Source organism: Corvus cornix, chromosome 1, assembly GCF_000738735.6.
Source record: "Corvus cornix cornix isolate S_Up_H32 chromosome 1, ASM73873v5, whole genome shotgun sequence".
Classification (NCBI taxonomy): domain Eukaryota; kingdom Metazoa; phylum Chordata; class Aves; order Passeriformes; family Corvidae; genus Corvus; species Corvus cornix.
Window position 1 is genome coordinate 46,043,283 of NC_046332.1, and position 13,563 is coordinate 46,056,845.

The window sequence follows — 13,563 nt, forward strand, 5'->3', positions numbered from 1 at the left end:
AGCGAGCCAGTTTTTCAGGAAATGCCAAAGGGTCTTGATTTTTCTGCCTAAAGGTGCTGTATCTGAAGTCCTTAGCAAATATTATGACTCTCAAGGAGATTGCAAGTGCTGTAGCAGGAAGTGGGAGCAGGTATCAGCAACACCTGGATGAACAACACACATGTGATACTGCAGAAATAGGATGTTAGCTTTTATCAGGATATGCAGATAATGCAGGAGGCTGGATTTGGGTATTCTAAAGCATCTCTCCTGACCACAGGACTGACTTGCCTCATGGAATAATATCCCACTAATGCTTTAAGAGAGTGATGATCAGCACTTCTGACATCAACTGGGACCCAGATAGACAAGCATTATTTCAGAGACAGTTTTGATCTACCATAAAAGGTTCTGAAAATGGTCTTCCACCTCTATAAATCAGCCTCTCACCACTGATCATCAGGAGACAGCAGCCCCAGCAGATGTGCACGATGGAAGTTGGTTACTGCACCAATGCTGCTGGTGTGATATTTATAATAGGATATCCAGCGTTTATGCCATGCTTAGAAAGGCTGCAGCAAGCACGAGCAATGGCTGCATGGCCAGTGAGTGGGCTGTAACAATGGCACTGCTTTCCCATGATGATTCCTGGCCTCCTCTCTGAATGTCTGTTGGAGCTCCTATGTACTAAGCTAAAGCAAAGGGAAGAGGTGCAGTGAAGAGGTGCAGACAGCCTGTATATAAAGTAACATGATAAATCATTTGATGTATATGATAAAAGTGTGTAAGGCATAGCATGAATATTAGGTATGTTAAGCATGGAGCAGGGTACAACCCCCTTTATTTGGTTTGTTTGTTTCTTCCACAAAGAATTTTTCCCAAGATTTAGTTGTATTTAAGAAACATCTCCAGAAAGTTCTTATTTCTATCAACTGACTACCTTGTATGGCTTTGACCCAGCTAAGCACTTTGGCTATGAATAGCAGCCGACTTTGTTCTGTTTTCCTAAAAATTCTTAAAGAGGAATCTAAGAGCGTGAGATCCTCACATGGTAAAAAGAGAAGGGTAAACCAACTAAATGTTTCTCAAGGAAGATTCTGTCTAAATTTAGAAAAAATTAAGCAATTAATTGGGAAGAGAGCATCTCCCTGTGCAGGACTTCAGAGACACCTCCCTGCTTTCACACAGGAATCACAAGTGCTTCCTCCAGAAACACATTTTAGATAACCAGAGAGTGAGTAAAAAGTGGGTCCCCAGTTTCAGTAATTTCAGGTCTGTTCCTATACCAGTAATTTCAGTTATTAGAATCAATCATCTAGAGAGCAACCTAATGGATTTCAGACCACTTGGGCTTGAATGCCTTGCGAGATTAGTGACTACAAGACAAAGCATGAGCTGATGATCAGAAAGTGTAAAAGTGAAGTGTCATCTTAGGTAAGTTCTGTTTCTGGCTCTGGTACTAGTCTGTTCTGTGCCTTATACAAATCACAATATTACCCACATTTTATGTAAGGAGAAAAAACCATAATCAGCTTTTGGAAAAATATTGAACTATAGACAACAGTTGTTATAATACACACATCTGGCTAAATTTTGTGGAAGCCATAGAATAGGAAATAGCAGATAGTTCAGGCTGACAGGCTCCACTGTAAAAAGTAGTGTCATAAAGGCAAAATGCAATGCTTAAGTTTTAGAAGGCTAAATTGGCAATAATTAACCTTACTTCTCTTTTCATATGTATGAAAGAAAGATCAAAGACCTCTAATAAGCCATCAGGACTTGCTTTTGCTTAAAATCCAGAGAAATAAAAGGTGCTTTCTGTGAACAGCATTGTTCTTAAAGCATTTTTGAAATTAAAGGGGTTATTTTAGTTCCATACAGCCCACCTGTAAATTTTCTTTCAGTATAAGCATTCCCAGTTTTACCATGAAAGCTACAAATGGAGTCTTATAAAAAACTTTCTGGTGATAGAGAGTTGTATGTCAGAAGAGTGCAAATTAATGTTAAAGGAGAAGTAAGCAGCCTGGATAATTTTCTTTTCTTTATAATAGATGGAAGTGGAAATTAGAGAAAGGGAGAAAATTATGGTTTGTTCACATTTTTTTTCCAGCTGTGTCTACCTGAAACTCAGATTCATTACCTGCACCATACTCCTTTGTGCCTGCAACACCTCCTCTCCATCTCAGTTACCAGAACATCCCCCAAAGGCCTGCCTGGACAGGTGACCCAAAACAATATTTAAACTCTGTCCAGCTAGCAACAAAATTACAGAACCCTTTGTAAGGTTCTCGAGTCTTTCTGGAAATGTTCTTTGCCATCTCCGGGAAGCAGAGCGCTCCTTGCCGGCCCGGTGCTGCCCACAGTGCGCTGTCCCACCAGCAGAAGGCTCCCTATCCCACCGAGTGCCGCGGGAGCATCGTCCCCGGGCGGCGGGAGCGGGAGCAGCGGGGCTGCGCAAGGCAAGGAGCGGGGCACAAGCGCCGAGGGGGAGGCGGCTGCAGCCACACGCGGGGAGCAGAACGAGGGACCTCTAGCAGACACTTACCGCTCCCGCGCTCCACTATCCAGCACCCATCACCCGCTGATTGCTTGCTTTTGTTTAGCGCTTAAGGCAACTGTGTCTAGCACATTGCCTCTTTTTACTTTTGCCTTTTAAATGAATTCTCGGTTACTCGATGTGCAAATATTTGCATGAGTCTACCAGCTGACAGGCTCGTATCACTTTCATCTGCACATGTGGTATGCCCGAAATATGGGGTATACGTGGATGGGAACTTCACTGACATCTTCAATATGGCTGATTATCCTAAAAGCCATCCTGCTTGATGTCTGTATGTTTTACTAATAGCTGAAGCATAGAGGGCTGATTAATCTCTGTGCCAAAAGCTAAGTTAGCCTCAGATCACAGAATATGAAATTCAGTAGTACATTTCTTCTGCCTTTCCTCTGCACTGCAAGACAGAAAGTCATAGCAGCTTTGAGGATTCCCCTACTTGCCAGGGCTACACAGGACCCTCCAGCAAACCTCGGGACTACGAACTGCAGCAGCACAGAGAATGTCTGTCCATATACTTTCATGCCCCCAAAAGCCTCCCTCTGAGGAAGCCAATGGTGACCACTTCAAATCTACTCTAGTTAAAAAATGGTCTTACACCAAAAAACACTTCTGTGAGTTACTTATGGCAGCTTTATAGCTCATTTACGTAAAGGAATCATGAGCCACAGATGAATCAGGCTCAAATAGAATGATTTGCAAAAGGCCACACATTAAGCAGCAGGGAGGATGTGAGCCAGGGACTTAGAGCATGCTCTATTGTGCTTGGTTTTGCCAGTGCAAAAAACCAATGCCAGCGTGCAAAATACACCATTTTCTCTGCTCCAAATCTCGACAAAGGGACAAACAAAAGTAATTTTCTCTCATGTCTTACAGCTGCCTGGAAAACCGACCTTCACGTTCGACTTTCAGAACTTTATGGAAAATTTTAACTCCCTTTTGCAGACAAGATTATAAAGCATCTTTTAAAGAATACTTTATAGCTACACTATTCTCCCTTCTCGGGAGGAAACTTAAACTTAGTGAAGACTTTGAAGTGAGCCTCGGGTTTGTTACAATGGGCTAACCTGATTAGAAATCATGCAAACTCTTGCTGCTCTTTAGCTGCATTCCCCCACAGGCTGTATTACAGCTCTCTAACCAGTCCCACAGCATTGAATGATGTCATGGGATCTGCAGCTCAGCGAGATGAAAGGGATAAAGCGGAACCCGCTGGCACTGGGGAAAGCTTCCAACACACAATCCACAACACAGCTTGGGAACTCAAAAGCTACAGATCCAGCCACTCAACCCCAAGCATTTCAGAATCGTGTGCATTCTCCCAGCACAAGCAAGGAATGGGGGAAAAGGGCTAGTGCAGAATTCTGAAAGGCAGAATTTAAGAGTGCAGCTACCTGCTGGAAAAGGAGCTCTTTTTCCTCGCCAAAGCACTGCCTTTGATGTACGGCAACTGATCACTGATCAGATTACAGGCATTTGGTCTCAGTGCTCGTCTGCCTTTGATCTGCATGGTTAATTTTATTTTCCCGGATTTGGAGTTTCGTCTGGGCTTGTGCTGACATACTTTTTTTTTCTTCTTCTTCTTCTTTTTTTTTCTTTTTTTTTTTTTTTTTTAGAGGAGGTGAAAGCATTTAATACAGAAGCTCTGGCGGTGTGAAATTAAGCTGCAGAAAGTCTGGCACTGGAAAACTTCATCAGATAACAGGTACTGAATTTTGTATTTTTTTTCAGTTTCGTGTTGCAAGATTTTAAGAAATTATAAAGTTCACATAACCAATAATACTACACATCATTGTGCGTACAAAGTTCAAAAGATTGTTTGTAATTTATGCAGCATTTTATGTGCAGCTCTTGGGGCAGAATTACATTGAGAACAGACTATCTAGAACAATATATAGAAAACTTAAGCAAACCCCAGTATTGTTCAATGTTTTGGGGATACATACAATTTTGGGTTACACTGCTCATTCTTACTGTCTAATTTTGTAAATTTGTATTTGAATACATGTATTACATGACTCAGGGAAGTATTTATTTTCTAAGGAAAGGCCAACCATGTTTCCTACACACTGTAATACTTTCTTTGCTCTCAGTGCATTTATTAAATTGTGTCTTCTTCAAACAACACTTTCAAGCCTAATAGTTCCATACTTGAAATGAAAAAAAGGCTCCACTTCCACAAGTTATTAGAACTAAATTTATAAACAGGACATCCTTATACACAAAAGAAAATGGTTTTATTTTAAGATTAAGATTGAAGAGATGCTAGTTCAGCTGTACTACATGAAATCTTGAAAATAAAAGCCATATTTTTACCTGATGGTAGAAGGTTCCTCTAAGGAATGTTAATAAAGATATTAAAGAAATCTTAGGTTTATCTAGAGCCAACAGCTGGTTTTGCTGAATTTCATTGAAGTTTTGCTGCATTTTAGTGATGCAGCTTCCATTCACAGTTTTGTATTCTGTTTCTGAAATTCATATTTATGAATAATATTGTGCTGAAGAAGTTTTAAGACATCTACTCCAGAAATTCATTATAAGGTAACAATCTTTTGAAGATTTAGGATTATTCACACATTTGCAATTTTAAAGGGCCAGATCTTCATGTGAGTTTGGGCCAAATCCATGAGTGTTCTGTGCCTGCAGCTGGAGTCAGACTGTTAAAATAAGACTCAAACTCCTTCTGTAGTATTTAAATATAATTTAGATTTTCAGAAGAACTTAGAACCCATAATTGGGACCAGACTTGCAAACATTCCAGACACTGAGGTCTTTGAAGATCTAGTCTTAATGGTGGCTAGTAAGATCTTCTGAAATACTGACTTATATATTCTTAAGTCTAAATTTAAGTGTATACAAATCTTAACTATGTCTATTAACAAATTGCAACTAAAAGTCAGCATAAATGATAGCTGTTAAGCACTGCTTGAGAACTATTCTTTGAGAGGTCTACCAGTCCACAGGACCCTCAAGATGTTCATATTTCAGTATGCACCATAGTGCAACATGCAAACCCAAATTTTAACAGTCTGCTTGCATCTGAGTAAGATCAAGTTATCAACACTTCCAGATAAATGTAGTTAGTTTTCATTAGTCAGTCTGCAAAATTTGTTTCTTCTAATTAAAACTGTATTTGTATATATAAAATTTCAATTTACTGAATATCAAGAGATAATATGCCAGACATAGATTAACTTGGCCTGACTTTGTATCATTTAGTTTTCTATGCCACCAATTAATTCATATTCTTACTTAACAAGTCAATTATATTATAAGGAAAGTAATTAGCACTGTATGAATAATACGTGTATAGCTGTCAAGGAAGAATATCATTTAAGGCACAGCCAAAGCAAAATTTAGTATTTCTCCCTAAGTAACAGTGATGTACTAAAACATGTTCCTGTAACCCTGAAAAGATGGCTTTATTTACTAATTCTATGCTTCACTGATGAGCTTCTCTGCCTTTCCAGTCCCCTCTTGCTTGTTGCTTGTTTTCCAATATGTACATTTATTTTCTGAGGAAAATTGTTTTTAAACCTTACCTCTGCTTGGTGTAAAGTAGAAAGAGAAGGAAATTTTAAAAAATAATGCAAGGGTACTTTTTCCTCAGAAGTTAAAATAGTTATGCGAGCCTAATACAATTAAACTCACTACAAGGATCTGACCCATCACACAAATGGGTGAAGTTGCACACAGAAGTAACCCTGGTTAAGCAGATAGATTACACTGTAGAGTAGGATTTGCATATATCATTATTTGCAACATTTGGGCCCTGAAAATGCATTTAAGAAACAAAGTTTTTTTCTTTTTGTAAAGAGTCTCTAGGATTTTAGGTCATCTCCCCAGATACTTAAACAAAGATGGGCGTCAACCCAATTAAACTGAAAAATATCTTTGCTTGTCTGTATGCAAGTGAGGCTGAAATGAAAGCACACTTGAACATATTCAAGCATGGTGGGAAGAGGATTTTCAGCATTTTTGTTGTTTTAAATAACAATTCTCTGACAGTTTAGCCTGTCATTGATCTGACTTTCAAAGATTAAATAGTAATAATTCTTGGCACTAGTAACTTTGCTTTTACTAAGAGCTGTATAAACATTAATTAATCCTCAGGCTTAAGCCTTCAGAAACAAAAAGTTCACAATGCTTTTTCAAGCAAATCTGACTAGGAAAATCACAAGTACATAATTTATTTATTAAAATTGCTTGAGCAATTTCTGATCATAAATAGACCCATTTCCAAACAGGGTGTCTTAGATAACATCATAAACATATTTTAAGGTTTGTAATAGTTAAGATTATCAAAAGACATTGCACAGTTATACTGACATCAGTTTCCAACAGCTGTCATAACAAGAGTAGATCTATCTCACAGTTGACTGGGGGAACTGTGTTAGCATTTGAGATATGGAGATAACAACTTCCTATTGCTGTACAATTTCTGCTTCCACATCAGATATGTCACGCAACTCAGTCTTATCAAAGGGGTCAGCTGAAACTGCTTTCCAAATATTTCTTTTTTGTTTTCTCTGTTGTAGTGAGAATCTCTGTACTAGTTCCTCTAACAATTCACTTCTTCAATTTCCTGAGAAACATCATGATTTAAAACAAAATAAACACTGCAATTTTCAACATCTTTCAATGATGAATGGAACTAACTCATCCATTTTACATTCAGAGGAAAGATTTTACATGCTACAACAAGGACTTGAACTCTTGAGTTTCAGTTACAGACAACACGTTGCTCTTAGTTCATTAGCATAGTAACCCACTGTCTGATGAAAGTCTTAATGTTTCTTTATATGGTAACGCTCAGTGTTTAGTCAACACTTCAAGAACTCTGGGATATTTTAATACCTTTGTCTAACTATACTGCTTTAAAACAAGTATCTGAAACATACACGATGATTCTACTAAGAAAAACTCATGCAATATTTTCGCTGGTGGCTCCAGAAAACAGATAACATACAAAAGGTTGTCTGTAAACAGTGAGACTGTGTACAATGCTCAATGCTGTGCAGCAGCTGCTATTCACAACAGATGCGCTGCTGCTGCTCCACAGTATGCCATTCCTCACTGAAATTCCAGCCTCTTGCAGAGCTCCTCCTGGCAAGGGTCCTGAAGCAAAATTCCTCTTTGAAGGCCCTTTAGAAGATAATTACATGAAAACCCCTGCACACTCTGAGTTGTTTGGGTTTCATAATTGAAAACAACTAGTTTTGCAGCAATCATTTCTCTCTTTGCATATATCTTGCTGGATTTCAATAAGCGCTCCTTATTTTTAGAGAAGCCCATGTGGCCGGTGATCTTCAAAATTTTATCTGTGAGGAGCTCCAAAAAATTCTGTTTATTTGAAAATGCTTTACCACCAAGTATAAGCATTTGTTCACTTTTTCAGAGCCTAACTCCATCCCCTGTGTGTCTACACAATTGTCTAGACTGTAAGTGGATCATTAACCTTTTCATTAGAAGTAGAACTAATGACCCAAAATCCCTACAGCAGTAGTTCTTTTACCAAGGCCTCCAAGACTGGTTTCACTGATGTTGGAGCATTACCACCTTCAGGAAAGCTCCTAATTTGTGTCGAAGTAAGTAGCAGTAACACGCAATCTAGCGACTGTGAACAACTTAGTATCCGTGAAGGTCTGGATTTCTCCATTTCTCCATTGATACTGGCATTTGGTATCGACACTGTGCTTACAGCTGGGCAACTTGTTACCTGCAGAATGGATAAAATATTTCAGGCTCTGAGCTAGCAGGAATAAAAACCTACCCAAGTACCTCAGAAAGGAGGGTTTGCAGAAAGAAGAGTCTACAGAAAGAAGAATTCACAGTGTGTTGTCAGAAAGCCTCCATCATGCTTTTTGGGCGGGAGAGGCGGAAAGGGCTTTGCTGACTTACGACGACTCATTCTAAACTAACCTGAACAGTGGCCAAGGGCCAGTCCCCTTAAAACAGCCCAGCAGCCATAAGCTGAACTCCCTCTGAGGGCGATCTGTAATGCCAAGGCTGCAGACCCCAAAGCCTGGGCAGCCTCTGGAGACAGGGATGGGCACAAGGGTGTTCTGCTATCCTGTCCTCCTGGTGCGATAACAAAGACACCAGCGCCTCACTTGTGATTCACCCTGGCTTCACACCACTACTATGGGGCACTCACCCCCTGCCAGTGCGGACACCCAGTGCGTGCCTGCCATCCATCCATTCATCCATCCATATCCATCCATCCATCCATCCATATCCATCCATCCATATCCATCCATCCATATCCATCCATCCATATCCATCCATCCATATCCATCCATCCATCCATCCATATCCATCCATCCATCCATATCCATCCATCCATATCCATCCATCCATCCATCCATATCCATCCATCCATATCCATCCATCCATCCATCCATCCATATCCATCCATCCATCCATCCATATCCATCCATCCATCCATATCCATCCATCCATCCATTCATCCATATCCATCCATCCATCCATCCATATCCATCCATCCATCCATCCATCCATCCATATCCATCCATCCATATCCATCCATCCATATCCATCCATCCATCCATCCATCCATATCCATCCATCCATATCCATCCATATCCATCCATATCCATCCATCCATATCCATCCATATCCATCCATCCATATCCATCCATCCATCCATCCATCCATTCATCCATCCATATCCATCCATCCATCCATCCATATCCATCCATCCATATCCATCCATATCCATCCATCCATATCCATCCATCCATCCATCTCCATCCATATCCATCCATCCATCCATATCCATCCATCCATCCATCCATCCATATCCATCCATATCCATCCATCCATCCATCCATTCATCCATCCATAACCATCCATATCCATCCATCCATCCATCCATCCATCCATATCCATCCATCCATATCCATCCATATCCATCCATCCATCCATCCATTCATCCATCCATAACCATCCATATCCATCCATCCATCCATCCATCCATCCATATCCATCCATCCATCCATCCATCCATCCATCCATCCATCCATATCCATCCATCCATCCATCCATCCATCCATCCCGCGGCACGTGGGGCGGCCGCCGCCCATTGGCTGCCCGCGGTCAGCTGACCCGGGGCGGGGCGGGGCGGGAGCGGCGCGGCGTTGCCGGGGCGACGGGGCGGGCGCCGAGCGGGAGGCGGCGGCGGCGGCGGGGCGGGCGCGGGGAGAGCGCTCCTCGGATGGCCGGGGCGGCCGGCAGCCCGCGGCGTGGCAGGTGGGTGCGTGCGACATCCAGGCGGGCCCGAGCCCCTCCGCCGCGGAGCGGGGCGGCCACGGGGGGAGGCAGCGGCGCCTCCGCGCCCCGGGGCTCCGCGCGGCTCCCCCCGCCACCCCCCAGGGTACCGCGGGCTGGCCGGACACCGCTGCCCCGAGACCGCCCCGCCCGGCACCGGCAGCGCTGCCTGCCCCTAGGGCCAGCACATCACGGGGGAGGTGATGGCAGTGAGCTCCGCGGAAAGCTCAGGCTGCGGGGCAGCGCGGGGGCGGGGGAGGGCTCCGCCGGGCCCCTTGCTCCCCGCGGTGGCTCCGGCGCTGCCGCTCCGAGCCGCCGCCGTGCCCCGAGGTGTGCCGCGGTGCGTACGCGGGGCGCGGCGCAGCCCCGGAGAGCCGCGGCGGCCGCTGGTGGGTTCTGCAGGTCTCGACAGCCCTGGAGTGGCTGCTCCACGCCCCGGAGTGCGGCGAACAAAAAGCCCTTGAAAGCTGGGCTTTCATGTTCACAAGCGCTTCTCGTGTCTGCTGCATAAATAAGCTGCTGTTTGCTTCAAACAATTTTAGAGCTGGACTTGAAGGAATAGGAGCTCCTAACTTTTTCTTTTGCCTGGTAAGAAGTTGAAAAGCCCCAATTACATTTCGGTTTGTTGAAAAGCTTTTGATTGTTTGACTTCCTTTCCTGATGGCTGTCCCCATTAATCTGACCTTTAGCTTTACCTGATGTTCGTGAAAAATCGAGATACTAAATACTTATTTAGCGCCTTTATATTTACAACGACTTTAGATGGATGCTTTTATGAAGTTCATTAAGTGGTCTAGTAGCATTTATTATGAGCAAGTGGCAAATTGATTCAATATATAGGTAGGTTTCTTAACTACTGCATAATCTCTTTCAAGCACGCCTTCACCATCAGATATAAAGCAAGTTACTTAGGTATGTTACCTGGCAGCTTGTTACCATAAGAGAAAAGAGTTGGGGGTTTTGGGTGGGGTTTTTTGTTGTTGTTTTTGGTTGGTTGTTTTGTTGGTTTTTTTCAGACCTAGAAGTAAGCTTCTTTATTAGTTAGTTTAGTAGTAAGATGCTTAAAATGTCAGTTAAGGAGGCAATAAATTACTTTTTCTCACTTTCCACAACTTGCAATCCTAGTAGAAGAGAATGATGTGAACGAACGTAACTCATGTCTGTGGTTTTTGAGACATCACATGCCATCCAAAACTGCCCAAGGCTGGCTGGATAAATGTAGCATATTGGCTTTGCACCATTGCAGTAGTTAACCAGCCCAATGCTTTATAATTCATGATCCCTAAAAATTACTTTGAAAAGATCTATTAGGGTATTTTGGTGTAAATGAAGTATGAATATAATACTGGCATTCTCAATGAATTACTTATTCACATGTCTGAGTACAAAAGTACAAGTGCATCTTGACACTGAGATTTCGTCTAGCAAACCGGTGCCTCCTAGAACTTGAGATGGGTGAGATTTATTAAACAGAAGGATCAACTTTTTTTTTTACCACAGTTTTGGTGTTGTATGAGTAGGCTCATCAATTTCAGTGAGAGTGGGAGTTCTTGTGTGAATCACAGGCTCTGATCCTCTAAAAAGCTTTGTTTATGTGTAGGAAAAATGTCACCACATTGCACCTTTGTTACAGTATTTCACTCTAATATCTAATTCATGATAAGCTGGATGTGTTGAAGAACACAAATGATAAACTGCTTTAGCACCATTATTCTTGTGAAGGCGAGTACTTCAGTTAACATAACTTGAAGCATATGGTACTCAGGAGAAGCACAAATATTTCCTGGCTGTGTATAAATCTTCTTCTCATCTCCTCAGCCCCTAAAATACATCGAAGTGGTTTTGATCACCAGCAAGGTTCTAACTTTGATCTGCTACCTTTGTCTTTACAAAATTAGAAATAAATTCATTAGCTGCCTAATGTCATACAATTTCACGTATGGTAGCTTCTGTAAAATACAGATCTATTCAACATGATATTTAATGTGATGAATGTGCTCTAGCTGACAGTATGATGTTTTTTTCCCACATTTCTCGGAAAAGTTGGAGCAAATGTGGTCAGACAAGACCTCATTTACTTCACAAAGGGGAAGAGTACAAGGGTTGTGGGCAGGGTGTAAAGGGAAAATGTTCTAGACCTGTGAGACAGAATAACAATGTGCAGCTCTATGGTGGAAGTTCTTGTCCCTAACTTGCTCCCTTTCTTTGTCTTTGTAGCAGCGTAAGTACTTTCCCTTCTCTTGTTTCTTGCCCGTGGGGCACTGACTCTGCAAAAGCCATCTGCCACTCCTTCTTGTTTTATTGCATGCAGTTGACAGCTGCGGGTGGGAAGTAGGTGGTTAGAAAGGAGCTGAGACCCTGTTTGTTGGATACCAGAGACCTCTGTTGGCAAGATAAGATGATTATATTTTCATCCCTCTTTTTTACCCAGAACTTCTCAGAGTACTCTACTGGTGTTAGAGAGCTCATGAAAAGTGGTCGTCCAGAAAAAATATCAAATCAAATATGGGAAACTTATAAGATCTGGTTGTAAATTAACTGGGAATTCACAGCTTCAAGTAAAGTGAATGTGTAGTTGGGACTCTTCACCCTTTCTAAAGTTTTCCTTAGAAGATGGATGATGTTGACTTCAAAGTTTTGATGCTTACATGTCTGAGAAACCTGCTAGTCAGCCATAATTTAGCCATGCTGCTTTGATTCTTGAGGTAGTGTGTCTTTCATGGTGGAAGACCATGAAAAAGAAGAAATATTTTTCTGACATGGACTTTGAAATAAAATGATGACTACTATTCAGGCAAGCTGGTAAATGTAGGAGTAAATTCTAGAGGACAATGGATTCTAGAACCCTGAAAGGCTGGAAGTTCTTACTTCCACATTACATTTATTACATGTTTCTAATTTGTTTTTTGATATTGCTCTCTTTATGCATTTGCATAGTAGGCCCCAAAGGACCTTAAAATTATGCAACTGCATTTCCAAATGGAAGCTCTCTATCCTGAGTTCAGTACATTACCAGTGATGATTGCTTTTCCCTGAGTATTTTAGGCAAGCATATTACTGTTAACCTAATAAGATGTATTTGGTACGATTTAGTGACCTCAAAAAACTGTCCACAGTTTTCTTTCTTCTAATAAAATTAAGTATAACTGTATGCAGGATTTTAAAAATCAGTATCTGGACAAGAGCAAATAATCTTTAAAGGTATGGAACCTCTGTTTACTCACACGTGTTTTAGGGGCAAAAAACTTCCGGTAACTTCTTACTTGAAAGCATGAGGTGAATGGCTGGTGTCCAACAGACATCAGTATAATGCCATTTGATATCATGAGAGAAGAAATTTGCCCAATGGCAACCTATTATTAAGTGCTACAGTCTCTGCTTTTTAAGCAGGACTTTTGACCAAACTGGAGATTGAACAAGAAATACGCAGCTGACACAGTTCTCTCTCCTTTGGGACTTCAGTTCAATACAATGAGTTATTAATGTGCCTTAACCATTAGTGTGCCTTTCAATTATTTTTATCAAAATTTTGTCATGAAAGAAACATTTTATTTTATTTGTGCTCTTAACAATGGTTATTGTACACTGGCTTGTTTCTTTCTCACATGTTAGTCGGTATATAGTCTCTGGTGTTGTTTTGGTAGGAGTGATGACAGTGGGCATGATAGAGTTCCATAGGCATTCATACACGTCTGCTGAAATTATTTGGTGTTTTGGTGCTACTAAAATGCACTGGTACT

At 41.5% G+C, this 13,563-nt stretch overlaps 1 protein-coding gene across 4 annotated transcripts in view; it reads left to right on the plus strand.

Moving 5' to 3' along the window:
• Positions 1 to 3,738: 3,738 nt before the first annotated feature.
• TNFRSF19 (TNF receptor superfamily member 19) overlaps positions 3,739 to 13,563 on the plus strand; it is a 59,532-nt gene continuing 49,707 nt past the window's right edge. The window contains exons 1-2 of one of the 4 annotated variants that reach the window (XM_010400495.4): positions 3,739 to 3,974; positions 4,150 to 4,238. The gene's annotated coding sequence lies outside the window, so the exon portion shown is untranslated. Of the gene's footprint in view, positions 4,239 to 9,739; positions 9,806 to 10,274; positions 10,412 to 13,563 lie in introns of those variants that run through there. The other 3 variants (XM_039565337.1, XM_039565351.1, XM_010400496.4) reach the window with 3 other exon arrangements.